Source organism: Grammomys surdaster, unplaced genomic scaffold (genome assembly GCF_004785775.1).
Source record: "Grammomys surdaster isolate TR1022 unplaced genomic scaffold, NIH_TR_1.0 124726, whole genome shotgun sequence".
Classification (NCBI taxonomy): Eukaryota; Metazoa; Chordata; class Mammalia; order Rodentia; family Muridae; genus Grammomys; species Grammomys surdaster.
In genome coordinates, this window is record NW_021619686.1 from 20,578 (window position 1) to 33,256 (window position 12,679).

Sequence of the window (12,679 nt, forward strand, 5' to 3'; positions counted from 1 at the left end):
TACTCGACATGGATGACAGAGACAAATACCTAACAAGTCCCGTGAGCATTTGTTCAGTGAATGAATGATGGAGTCGTGTTGGGCTGCATGCGTTATTCATAGAAGGCCCCAAACCAGCAGCTCCTGTCCTGACTACCAAGTGTAGAGGCGGAGGAAATGCCACTGTTGGGCATACTTTCCTCACTACACCTCAAGACAGAGGGGCTTCAAGGGGATAGTTAAGGAGATGAAGGGAGGACAGACTGCAGTACAGAGAGCTCGCCAGTGCCTAGAACACTCAGAGATCTTGGAGTGTAAGTGTACAACTAGTCCTGGCATGGTGTCGTGGATGAAAGGTGTTAAAGAATGGCTACACCTAAGTGGGAGCCGCAGCTAAGAGGTAGAGCGTTTGACTACAGATCAAGAGGACCCTGATTCAAATCCAGGTGCCCGGCCTTTCCCCTCAATGGTCACAATGCTGATTTTCCTAGTGACTCATCCTCTAAGACAGAGGAGTAGAAGGTTAGGCTTTTACTAGAAAGTCATCCTCTTCTACCTATAGTCCGAGTTCTGTCCATAAGGCCAGGGGACAGTTCTGTGTTGGCTCAGTCCTGGTGGAGACAGAGTCCTGCATCTGAATAAGGAAAGGAACAGTGGCAGATGTGCGGATGTAAGTGTGACTTGTGAGTCTGCCTGTGTGTCTATAGAGACTTTAAGGAGTGGCCATTTCTGATTTTCTTTAAAGATTCATTTATTTTTGTCTTCCCTGTGTATGTTTTGCCTACATACTTATCTGTACACCGTATTTGTGCAGTGACCACAGAGAGTAGAAGTGGGCACTGGATCCCCTGAAACTGAGTTCCAGGACAGTCAGCTGCTGTGTGGATGCCTGGAACCAAATCTGTATCCTCTGCAAGAGCAACCAGTGCTCTTAACCACTGAGCAATTTCTTCAGCCCTTTATCAGACTTCTTAGTTTTGATGTCTGCAGGATGACACAGGGAGAGGCAACTCAGCAGATGGAGTTACAGATAACTATAAGCCAAAACCCTTTTACCCCAGAGACATGAGTCTTTGCTCCTAGGTTTAGAAATGGTGTGGGAGGCTTATTCGCATTATGGAGGGTACGTGGCTATACTCAAAGTCTACTGATTGAATATGGCTCACAACCAAAATGTGCTAACATGAATTTAGCTAAGATATTTTGCACCATGGCTTCACCATGGTCTCACAAACTTCTATCACGAAGCTATCATCTTTTTTCATTTGTTTGTTTGTTTGTTGAGACATGGTTTCTCTGTGTAGCCCTGGCTGTCCTAGAATTCTCTTTTTTTTTTTCTTTTTTTCTTTTTTTTTTTTTTTTTTTTGAGACAGGGTTTCTCTGTATAGCCCTGGCTGTCCTGGAACTCACTCTGTAGACTAGGCTAGCCTTGAACTCAGAAATTTGCCTGCCTCTGCCTCCCAAGTGCTGGGATTAAAGGCGTGCACCACCACTGCCCGGCAGAACTCCCTACATAGACCAGGCTGGCCTCAAAGCTCTGCTTACCTCTGCCTCCCAAGTGCTTGGATTAAAGGTATGTGCCAATATCATCCAGAAAAAGGTATCATCTTAATCTTGGCCAATGTCATGCTCTTGAGTAGGCCTGTGAATACTGGGTAAATCACACAGAGAGGTAAGAATCATCCTGGAAGTGACAGAGGTCCAGCAACACCAGAGTACTAGAAGCTGAGGCCAGTATTCATTGCGATGTTCCAGTAGCTTCTCAATTTTGCTGATTGAGTTCCTGGCCTGTGGCTTCTCTCAGAGGCCTGGCATTTCATGAACCTGGAGGGGTTCTCATGCTTCTCTGCTGTGCCTTGATTCCCTCACATTCCTGCTAAGGACTGCCCCTGTATTTCCATTAGCCCAAGGTGCCTGACTTAGTGAAACATCTGAAAAGGAGAGAAAAAGCTGGTGCCAGGATCATTGGGCCTCCACACCAGGAGAATCTTTGGCTTCCATGATTTCCTTGTTTAAAACAGGTGAATGGCTAAGAAGGAATACAAATTCAGGAGTGGATTGATGGGCGCACTGGGGCTCTTAGGTCTTAACTGAATCAAAAGTTCTGTACAATCTCTCTTGTTCACCAAGTGTATCAGTTATTTTTCTTTCTGTGATAAAATATCACGACCAAAAACAACTTATGGGAAAGAGTTTATTTGGTTTATGGTTTTAGAGGTATCATGGTGGGGAAACATGGCAGTTTAATTTTGTGATGTGGTCTTGGGTCTGCTTTCAAGATCCCAGACTGGCATGGCAGCTGAAACAGGAAGCTGAGAGTTCACATCATCAACCACAAGCACAGGGCAGTCAGATGTCATGAGACTATTGAAGGATCCTCCACGCTGCATTACCTCACTCTCCCCAAACAGCGCCACCAAGTGGAGACCAAGTATTCAAATGCCCAGGACTGTGGGTGATATTTCTCATTCAATTCACTACCTCAAGCTACTACTTTTTGTCCAAAGGGATCCTAGAATGAACATACAAGAAGCAGACCTAAGACCAGATCACAGAGTGAAACGAGACAGAGGAAGACTGGAGTCTTGAGGCAGAGATTTCTAATACCAGCCTACACCAGCTTATGGGTACCCCCAGTGCCGAGCTGTAAGCATGAGAATAAATGTGAGCTGTTGATGCAGCTGAACTTGGGGTGACTATTGTGGAAGTGCTGGTTACCTCAGCCATGCTTCCCACACCTGACACCCAAATTGGCTGCATTGGAGACTGACTAGGGGGAAGAGGGGATTTTAGTTGATGCAAAAAATTCAGAATACGTATGCAGAGTATAAGTGAAATTTTCAGACATAGTAGGGACCACTGGGGGCATGAGATAACAAACTCATTGTTGGAAATAGCATGTTCTGTCAGTCACTGTTCTGTTGCTGTGAAGAGACACCACACCCAAGGCAACTCTTATTAAAGCAAGTATTTAATTGGCTGGCTTACAGTTTCAGAGGGTTGGTTAGTTCATTGTCATAATGGCAGGGAACATAGCAGCTCACAGGCAGGCATGGTCCTAGAGAAGTAGCTGAGAGCTGTATCCTGATTGCCAGAGAGAGAGAAAGAGAGAGAGAGAGAGAGACAGAGAGAGAGAGAGAGACAGAGAGAGAGACAGAGAGAGACAGAGAGACAGAGAGACACAGAGACACAGAGACACAGAGACACAGACACAGACACAGACGACACAGAGACTGGTCCTGGTGTGGATTTTCAAAACCTGTAAGTCCACCTCCAGTGCCACACCTCCTCCAACAAGATCACACCTCCTAGTCCTTCCAAATAGTTCATCAGCTGTGGGCTAAGCATGCAAAGATATGAGCCTGTAGGGCCCAATCTCATTCAAACCACCAAATATGTCTAATCAGTTGGAATTGGTTGATCGATTTTTATAGTGTAAGAATGAGAAGATGTACAGTACATTAGGGAGTCAAGAATAGACATAGACAACAAATCACTAAGGATTTGTGAAGCCAGAGTAAGGTAGAGAACAGGAGAACCTTTAAAGTAGACAAGACTCCAGGAAGGACAAAGAAGCAAGGCTTTAGCTCTGAACAGTTCTCCAAACTGAGTCTCCACAAGGTCCTGAGGAGGAGGCCAGGATGCTGGCCAGGAATGATTTCTACAAGTGTCAGAGTCTACCAGACCTTCTATGATGGAAGTACCCTCAGGCTATAAAACTCAGCATGCAGACAGCACCTCCTGCCAAAACAAAAACAAAGGTCTAATCCATCAAAGTCCACAGTTATGGGAAAGTATCTGTGGTGGTTTCAATATGCTTGACCCAGGGGGTGGCATTATTAGGAGGCATGGCCTTATTGGAGTAGGTGTGGCCTTGTTGGAGGAAGTATGTCACTGTGGGAGTGGGCTTTGAGACCCTCTTCCAAGCCACATAGGAGACAGCCTGCTCCTGGCTTCCTATGGATGAAGATGTAGAACTCTCAGCTCCTCCCACATCATGCCTGCCTGGACACTGCCATGTTCCTGCCTTGATGATAATGGACTGAACCTCTGAACCTGTAAGTCAGCCCCAATGAAATGTTTTTCCTTATAAGAGTTGTCTTGGTCATGGTGTCTGTTCACAGCAGTAAAACCCTAACTAAGACTCTAAATGTACTAACCTTGTTTGTTGGGTTCTGTAGTTCTACTTCTGCCCAACTGTTCTTGTTAACTGAAGTATGTCAACCCAGGGCATGTTTTTTGTGCTTAAAAGTTCATCCTGAGACAGGCTTGGGCTACACTGAGATCCTGAACATCCAGTGTCGTCACTGACTGGCTAACAAAGACTTACTATTGCCTTAAACCCATGTCCAAGTGGTCTTTTCTAGTGCATACCCCAAAACACAAGAGCTGGGCTGGGTCTATGGGAAGGACAGTGTAAGTTCAAGGCTAAGTAGAGGCCTATCAGAAGGAGGTCAGTCCATCGTGACTACCTGACTAAACGTGAGGAGGCCTCACAATGCATGTGGGTCCTTGTGTGTACAAAACACAGCATAGTGATCGGAATCCCAACAGTGAAGGCAGGTGGAGTGTGAGAGTCAGATGAGAGCATCTGAAACTTTCTGAAAATAGGAAATGAGAGGGGAAGAATGAGAGGGGAAGGAAGCCATGCATCCTCTGCCCTGGGCTGTTTGGTGCAGAGGCCCTTTACCATAGATATAGATTCTGCATATGGTCTGGTCACTAACTAGGTGTTTTGTTTGGGCATGATTTTAACAATTGCCATTTTTCCTACATGTACACAATGAAAGGAAGCAGATTAAATCACTAGTTGCAAACTGTCAGTGAGTCAGAGGCATCCACTGAGCTTGTCTAAGATACAGGTCATCCTCTGGTCCCTTCCCAGAGTGTCTAGTTTAGTTCTTAAGTAAGAGCTAAGATATGATTTTCTCTAGCCCTGCTTCCATTTATCTCTAGATTTCAGTTGAGTATCCAGACTTCTGCATCTTAGTCTTCTAAGTGAGTCTGAAAGATACTCTAGCACGGACCTCCAGGACTTAATGCCCCTGTCTCAACTGGGAACTAGGGCAGGATGATGATTACCAGGAGGAAGTGGCAGTGAGCTGGACAAAGGCAGCCCAGGGCTGGGCATCCTAGGAGGAAGGAGATGATGGCAGAAGACTGGCAAGTATGCATGCCAGATGGTGAGTCAGGGGAGTGGCTTAAGGTTTAGAATGTTTATTAGACGTATATAAGGAGGTGGGGGTATAGCTCAGGGGTAGAGCATTTGACTGCAGATCAAGAGGTCCCTGGTTCAAATCCAGGTGCCCCCTACTTTTCTCCCCATGAACACCGAGTAGGTTGTATGCCCTTCAGGAGAGTCCCAGTCTTTTCAAATCTAGCCATTCTTGTAGGCCTGAGGCTAGTTTTCATTGGTTCGGTTATGGTGGAGGCAGAATCTTGCCTCTGGTTAAGAAAGACAGCAGTGACAGATATTTGAACTGGGCACATTGGTCATAGCTGCACAGAGAAAATAGAATTGACAGATGGTGTGTGTAAATTGTGGGTGTTGTATGCTCACACAGAGAAATTCTAAGAAATAGTTGCACAGTTGTAGGGTAGAAAAGTCTGATTTCTGCAGGGCAGATTACAGGATAAACACTTGGAAGAGGCAACATGGTAGCCAGAATCTGAGGAGTGTGTGAGGTCAAATCCTTTGGGGACATCACTCTTTCTTCCCAGACCTTTCTTTACCTGATACAGGAGGCCCACCTGCTTTACAGGGGCTAATGGACTTTGCTTAAAGTCTTCCGACTGAAATTTGGGTACCAACAAAAAAATGCCTTCACAACACCATCTGGTGTTTTACAGCCTCACCAACTGGCAGCATGAATTATTCAACAGATGGTGCTGAAGCTTATCAGTGATGTACCTCAAAATAAGGTTGTGAATGTTGAGAAGTTGCACAGAGAAGTGGAGGGATTTGGAAACAGCCTGGAGTTGGCTGACCCAGGCACCCAGCTAGATGCTGAAGCTAATGTTCATTGTATTGTTCTGATGGGCAATAAGGCTGGCTGAAGTCCTGGTCCCATGTTTCCTTAGGTCCTGTTTCTTTTCCTGTATCATCTTGAGATCTTTGTCATCCTTCCAATGATGGCCTTCCATGTTACTTATCTACAGATAGGCTTTTATTTAAACAAAGTACTGCTGCTAGCATCAAGTTTGGTAACAGGAAAGATTCTCAGGGAAGTACATAAAGTGAGGCTGGTCACCTGGCCTCATTGGACACAAAGATGTTAGTTTCTGTTCTATTGCTGTGAAGAGATGCCATGACCTAGCAACTTATAAAAGAAAGCATTTAATTAGGGGCTTGCTTACAGTTTCAGAGAGGGTGAGTCCATGTTCCTCTGTACGTCCATGGGAGAGCATAGCAGCAGGCAGGACACTGGAGCAGTAGTTTAGAAGCTCACATCAGATCTGAGGGTTGAGAGCAGAGTGTGGTGATGGGGGTGGCTGTGCCGGGTATGAGCTTTTAAAACCAAAGCCCACTCTCGGTGACATACCTCCCCAACAAGGACACATTTACTCCAATAAGGCCCTGCCTCCAAATCCTTCCCAAATCCTACTAACTGGAGGCCAAGCATTCAAACACATAAACCTACGGGGGCCATTCACATCCAAACCACCACAATCCAGCAGGCCCTAGGGATGGAATGAAGACTCCTAGATCTTCCAGAACAAGCTGAGTGACACTAGCCCTCAGTTCCCTTAGACCACTATACAGTTTCCAGAGAGCACCACCAGTGCCTACAGATTTAACACAGATATGTCAAATGTCACATTGCATACCCTGGTCCTCATGAGGGCTAAAACACAGAGCTCTTTCTGGCTGAAATGTTAGACTCGCTGGCCTCCAGTTACTGCAGATGAGAAGCAGCCAAAAGGAAGAGCAAAGGCTAATCTTCAGCTACCTGGCTTCCATCAGTGGCATCTATAGTTTCCCTGGTTTTCTTGCTGAAAATAGGTTAGTGGCTAAGAAAGAATTGAACTTGAGGGACAGCAATGTGGATCTATGAGAGCATTGGGACAACTTAAATATTAATCAAATCAATAGCTCTACATAATCTTTCTGTTAGCCAATCATGGGGCAAGTCTTCCACCTGAATATCCTCATCAATCTAAAGACTGCCTTCTTCAGTAATTTACCTGGGAACTCTGTCCCGAGAGAAGGAAATGTCTTCCTCTTCCCTGTGTTCACAACACAGGCAGGGACTGACGTGTGACAAGCTCCTTGTTTGCTGAGTGAATGAATGACCAAGTGGAATAGGAACACCTTACCAAAGCCCTGGAGTGTGGAGAAGGCTCTTCTGCACTCAGTGCCAGCTTAGTCTGAAGACCAGGATGAACTGTTCTTGTCCTGACCAGTGTGTGACTTTAAAGACTCTTACAGTGAGGTATCTTTTCCAGGTACAAAGCTGGTGCCCTCACCACACTCTGAAGGATAGGACATTGAGTGGGACAGGTTAAAGTTGAAGAAAAGGGGAAAGTAGGCTGTAGTGAAGAGTGACTCCTAGTTTCTAGAAAACAGGGAGGCCACAGTGGAATATAAACCCATAGGCAGGCTGGGTGCAGTGCTGTGGTTAAAGAGATACTAACAAGAAGCTACACACAAATGGGGGTATAGCTCAGGGGTAGAGCATTTGACTGCAGATCAAGAGGTCCCTGGTTCAAATCCAGGTGCCCCCTACTTTTTGTCACTGAATCATTTTCCTTGTAGATCAGGAGCCCTGGAAAAGAACGCTTAACACATCAAACTCTAATCCACAGTAGAGGCACAGGCCTGACATCACTCGGGTGACTTAATGTACCTGTTGAGGTAGTAAGACATGGGTCCTTGCTTCTGCTAGCCCTCAGGTTTTACTCTGGGGCTGTTGAAAAGTTCCCTGAGAGATTCCAGTGCTCCACAGATGAAGCTGGTCGTCTTTATCCTGCCTTCTGGGCTGGAACGTCATGTCCCTTACAATGGAGTGGCTCCCAGGTTTCTGATTCCACCATGCCAGGCTGTAGGTCAGAGGCCCTGGACCTTGGGTCTGTGTCCCAAGTCTGGAGCTCCTTCCCTGGGCTGCTGCAGGTTACTAGCCACATCACTTGTGCCTTCCCCTACCCAGATCTGGGAGGAGGGGAAGGACAGGATTCCAGGAGGCTCTCTAGGACAAAAGCCCAGGGTGAGGCAAGGATGGAAGTTACCTGGGGGTTCTTACAGCATTGACCTGAACTTCTTGGTCTCTTTCCCTCTGCCCTACACACTAGCAGGTTAAGGATCATAGGCAAGAAAAAAAACCAGGGTCGTACCCCCAGATCAATAACTAGAAACGAGAAGACCGGAGTTAAAGTTTTGATCTGTCCTTAAAAGCTCATCTCACTAATGACAACCTAAGGACTCTGCCGGTGCCTTGCGTTCTCTATATGCAGTAGTCCACAGACGCAGACATGACGGGAACACTACAGATGTTCCCTTGGAAGACTTGCAGATGAATGTGAGATGTGGCTGTCCTACTGGGCCATCCATCATAGTTCCAAATTAGGGAGATGCTGATCACGGAGGGCATGCCTGCATGAGAATGAAGATTTACAGGCCCCATCTCACAGCTCCTGCCTCTGAGTAAGGCAGGGAGTTCTTTGGTGGTGGTAGTGGTGGTTTTTTGTTGTTGTTGTTTTGTTTTTAACAAGATCTTCCCATGATCCCAGTGGGAACTGGAAGCCTCCAAGTTTGTTTGATGCCCCGTGGTGTAGACTTCACAAAAGGTCGTGATTATGAGACGTGTTGAAACATACTCACCCTATTAAAAACAGGCTTGGGAATGAATTCCAGTTTGGGCTCTTTCCACCAGCCCAGCCCGGAGCCTCAGTACGACCTGCTGGCTACACCTGCTGTTCAGTCTCTGAAGCTTGACGAGCTAGGTCTTCTCATGAAATGGCTCCAAAGACTCCGAGCTTGCTTAGTACTTAGCCCTAGAGAAGACAGACAGGCAGGCAGGCAGGCAGGTGCATGCGCATGCACACGCACACACACACACACACACACACACACACACACCCGGGCCTGGCCCTATATCATGAACCTCCTGACCTGTAGTTAAATGCTCCTCCATCAAGCTGGAGCTCACTTCACGCAAGTCCTGTCATTGGTGCTATTTAACCACCATGGACTTCTTCCGGCAATCCTTAGTTCTGCTTATCGATGGTTAAGCCCCTTATTGTGGCCTACCCTCTACATGCAAACCATTCCTCATCCAGTCACCAGTTGTCTGCTGACCCTTTCACTGAACAGGGGAGGCCTCCTATGTCCTGCATAGCACATGCTCTTCCTGTGTCCAGCAGGGGGCGTACTCTAGCTTTGGAGTCATCTCCTGCTGGCATGACATGACTTCCTGCTACTCCCGTCCTGGACTCTACTCACTCCACTGTCACCTTTTAGACCAGTGGCTGGAATGCTGTTCTTAATCTATCTTCTGGCTTTTTCTTTTCTTTATCCTAAAGCCACATTCTTGGCACTGGTCTTCCTGGGCTGAACTTGTGAGGAGCCTGATGCCAAGCCTGGTAACCAATCTCAGGAGGCCTCATTTTAGCAGATAGGCACACTTGGAAGAAGAACAGGGATTGGGTTGCCTTAGGATCCAAATGCAGTTCCCAGGGGTTTCTCAACTAAGAAGACTACCCTCTGCTGCTGAGTGCATGCCTAGGCCCCTCCAGCCACAGGTTTAATATGCATCTTACCCCCAAGGTGTACCTGGAGGTTATCACAGCCTCTCTGTTGCAAAAAATCCAAAGTCACATTCAAACTCCTATAGCAGAGGCCCTGATGTTGGAAAGTCTCGCAGGATGTGGTTATTCATGATAGACAGGTCTTGGCACTGCTGGATGGAAGAGAGATGCTGGCCATTCTGTAAGAGGTTCCACTTGCTGGATAGTCACATAGACCATCAAGGCCTGGCTCAGGTCACAAGACGGGAGAACACAGGGACAAACATAGCACAAGGCCCTTCAGGATCTGTTCATCAGTGGGCTGTACTTGCCTACCGCTTGTCTCTCAGAATTAGAATGTTGAGACAGGGCATAGCTAACTAGGGCTAAAAGGACACAATTATTAGGGGGCACCTGGATTTGAACCAGGGACCTCTTGATCTGCAGTCAAATGCTCTACCCCTGAGCTATACCCCCTTCCTGATATACCTTGGGATTAGCACTAATAACCAGGTAGCCCTCCTTCATTCTAAGACTATCAAGTCTCTGGTAGACTTCTTTATTATGGCTGCAAGTTTCCCCTTCTCTGACCTTTGAGGAGATTCTCCCAAAGCCTCCTTTCTCTGATCTGGTGTTTCTCTTCCTTAGTGCTGTCTGGGATCCCCACACAGAACCATTAAATGGAATTTCAGATTTTTTAATCTATCTGCCCCTCCATGGTCTTCTTTTCTCATCCTGTGGCCTTCACTGAGTCCCCACAGACCCGCTCAACACCAGAGCAGGTATTTGGCCAGAAAGACTGCAGGCTTTACATCAGACCACTGGTCCCTTTCAGGAGGACATCACTATCCTTGGCTATAAGGAGACTTCAAAAACAAGCTGTATGGCCCCTGAGATGGGGCTGAGGACTCTTCTGGCAAAACTCTGGCTCCAAAGCAGGACAAAACATACTGAAGAATCTGTGCCTGCGCCAAGCAGACATAGAATGACAATATATCTGTCCTCCTCGGTGTTGATACTCCTTTGGTCCAGTGTTTCTGTGCTGTCCTCCTGTTTCCTCCTTTAGGAATGGGAATGTTTACTCTGTGCCGTGGCATGGCAGAAGTATATAACCTGCATTTTATTTACAACTAAGAATTTGTCTTGGAATTCAGAAGTGACTTTGGACTTGCTGGGCCTGTTAAGATTACGAGGACTCCTGAAGTTAGACTGAATCTTCTTTATGTTATTACCTGACCACAAGCCTGTGGGAGGCAGAGGCAGAAAGTTGGGGTTCTGTGAATGCATTATAGCTTCCAACACTTGGTCCACAGATGGTAGAATTGTTCTGGAAGGTTGTGAGACTTGATACACAAGCTCTAGCTGGCAGTCACAGCCACTGGGTAGTGGCTTGAAGTCTGCCCCTATTCCTCAAGTCCACTCTTTCGGCTTCCTGCTTCTGGATTTTCCCTGATGTTCCCACTGCCATCCACTCTGCCATGCCTTCCTCAGTGTGATGGACCAAAACAGCTGGCCCGGATAAATCTGTCCTTCTTACGTTGTATTTTGCCACAGTAGTAAGAAAAGTAATGAACAAAACATCATTATAATTATGCTCACCATTTACTTGCTGGCTCTAGAAAGTGCCATCATATTTATCATGGTATCTACTAAAAAGGAGAACTTGAAATTCACATTTTTTTTTAAGAAGAGAAAACCTAGACACAAATAGGGGACATTTGGATTTGAACCAGACACGTCTTGATGTGCAGTCAAATGCTCTACCCATGATCCACACACCCACCTGCTACTATAAAGTTTAGTTACTATGTCTCACTTCTAAAACCATTCTCAGTTCCTTTGTAACCAGCATTGCCACTTCAGGATACATCCTCTGCAAAGCTTGCAGCTCTGAGTCAGAGGAAACTCATCAGCCTGTCCCCAAAACAGGGAGCAGGCTCTCCTCCTCAGAACCCCTGCCATCTGTCGCCTCCAGTCACTAGGGCCAGGGAGCACCCTGGAGAGACATAGCTGCTAAAATGACTGAGCCACAGAAATGCAGGCAGTGGGGACTATCAGAGCTTGCACTTGGGAACAAATGACTCCTCTCCCCGTTTGCTTTACTCTCTAGTGAGGAATGCCTCTATTTTTTGACCATGTCCTGAAATTTTAAGTAAAATTTTAAATTAAAAGGTGATGAACTAATTCAGTTAGTAGAGGAAACCATAAGGCATCCAGTTTGAGGCCTGGTTGATGCCAGCTGCTATTAACCGGATTTACAGTGAGAAGCAGGGCTACACTGGAAATAGAAGGTGAGAACACAGCAAGGAAGACGCTTGTAGTTTGGCACAGAGCATGAACACAGTTCGTCTCAGACAGAGCCAGAGGGGACAAAGCAGCCACGATTGTTAAAGAGGCTAACATCACTAAAAAGAAAGCAGACTGTAGGGATGACCAACCACTTCCTGACTGGATTTGCCGCCTGCTCCACAGGAGGGAATTCTGTTACTTAAAACTTTCCCAAGAGCCCCTGGCTGAGGGTGTCTGTTGTGGGTCCTGAGGAGAGCCAACCATGGGGTTGTGCTGTCAAGCTGCCTTCTAAATACTTATATCTATACTTTGGCTGCAGAAGGTCTTTGGCTTTTCTCACCCTGCAGTGGGCAGCAGCTGCTGCAGATATTCACAACAGCTGAGAGTGCTCATCTCTAAGTGGTACATCTGTCTCAGCACCGCACTCCCCAAGCCTCGGGAGCACTGCGGAAGAGAGGACAGACAGAAGAACCGGAGGACGAGAGGAGAGCTGGGAAATGCTGTCTTCTGGGCATGACATGGGCATTGCACTCACGAAAGCATAACAGCTGTGGGTACCTTGTGGGTTCCTGCACAAGCCAATCCCAGCACAGAACAAGAAGGGGCTTGTAAGACCCCCACCCCTACCTGGGGGGCTATTGGCTGTTAATGGAAATTATAGAAATGAGGGAGAGTCACTTTTCTTTGT

General features: G+C 46.7%; 3 non-coding genes across 3 annotated transcripts; 2 read left to right on the forward strand and 1 right to left on the reverse strand.

The window, feature by feature from the left end:
- Positions 1-5,219: 5,219 nt before the first annotated feature.
- Trnac-gca lies at positions 5,220-5,291 on the forward strand. The gene has a single exon. It is a non-coding gene; the product is annotated as a tRNA-Cys (tRNA).
- A 2,341-nt stretch (positions 5,292-7,632) lies between these two features.
- Trnac-gca lies at positions 7,633-7,704 on the forward strand. The gene has a single exon. It is a non-coding gene; the product is annotated as a tRNA-Cys (tRNA).
- A 2,403-nt stretch (positions 7,705-10,107) lies between these two features.
- Positions 10,108-10,179, reverse strand: Trnac-gca. Its single transcript has one exon. It is a non-coding gene; the product is annotated as a tRNA-Cys (tRNA).
- Positions 10,180-12,679: the final 2,500 nt, after the last annotated feature.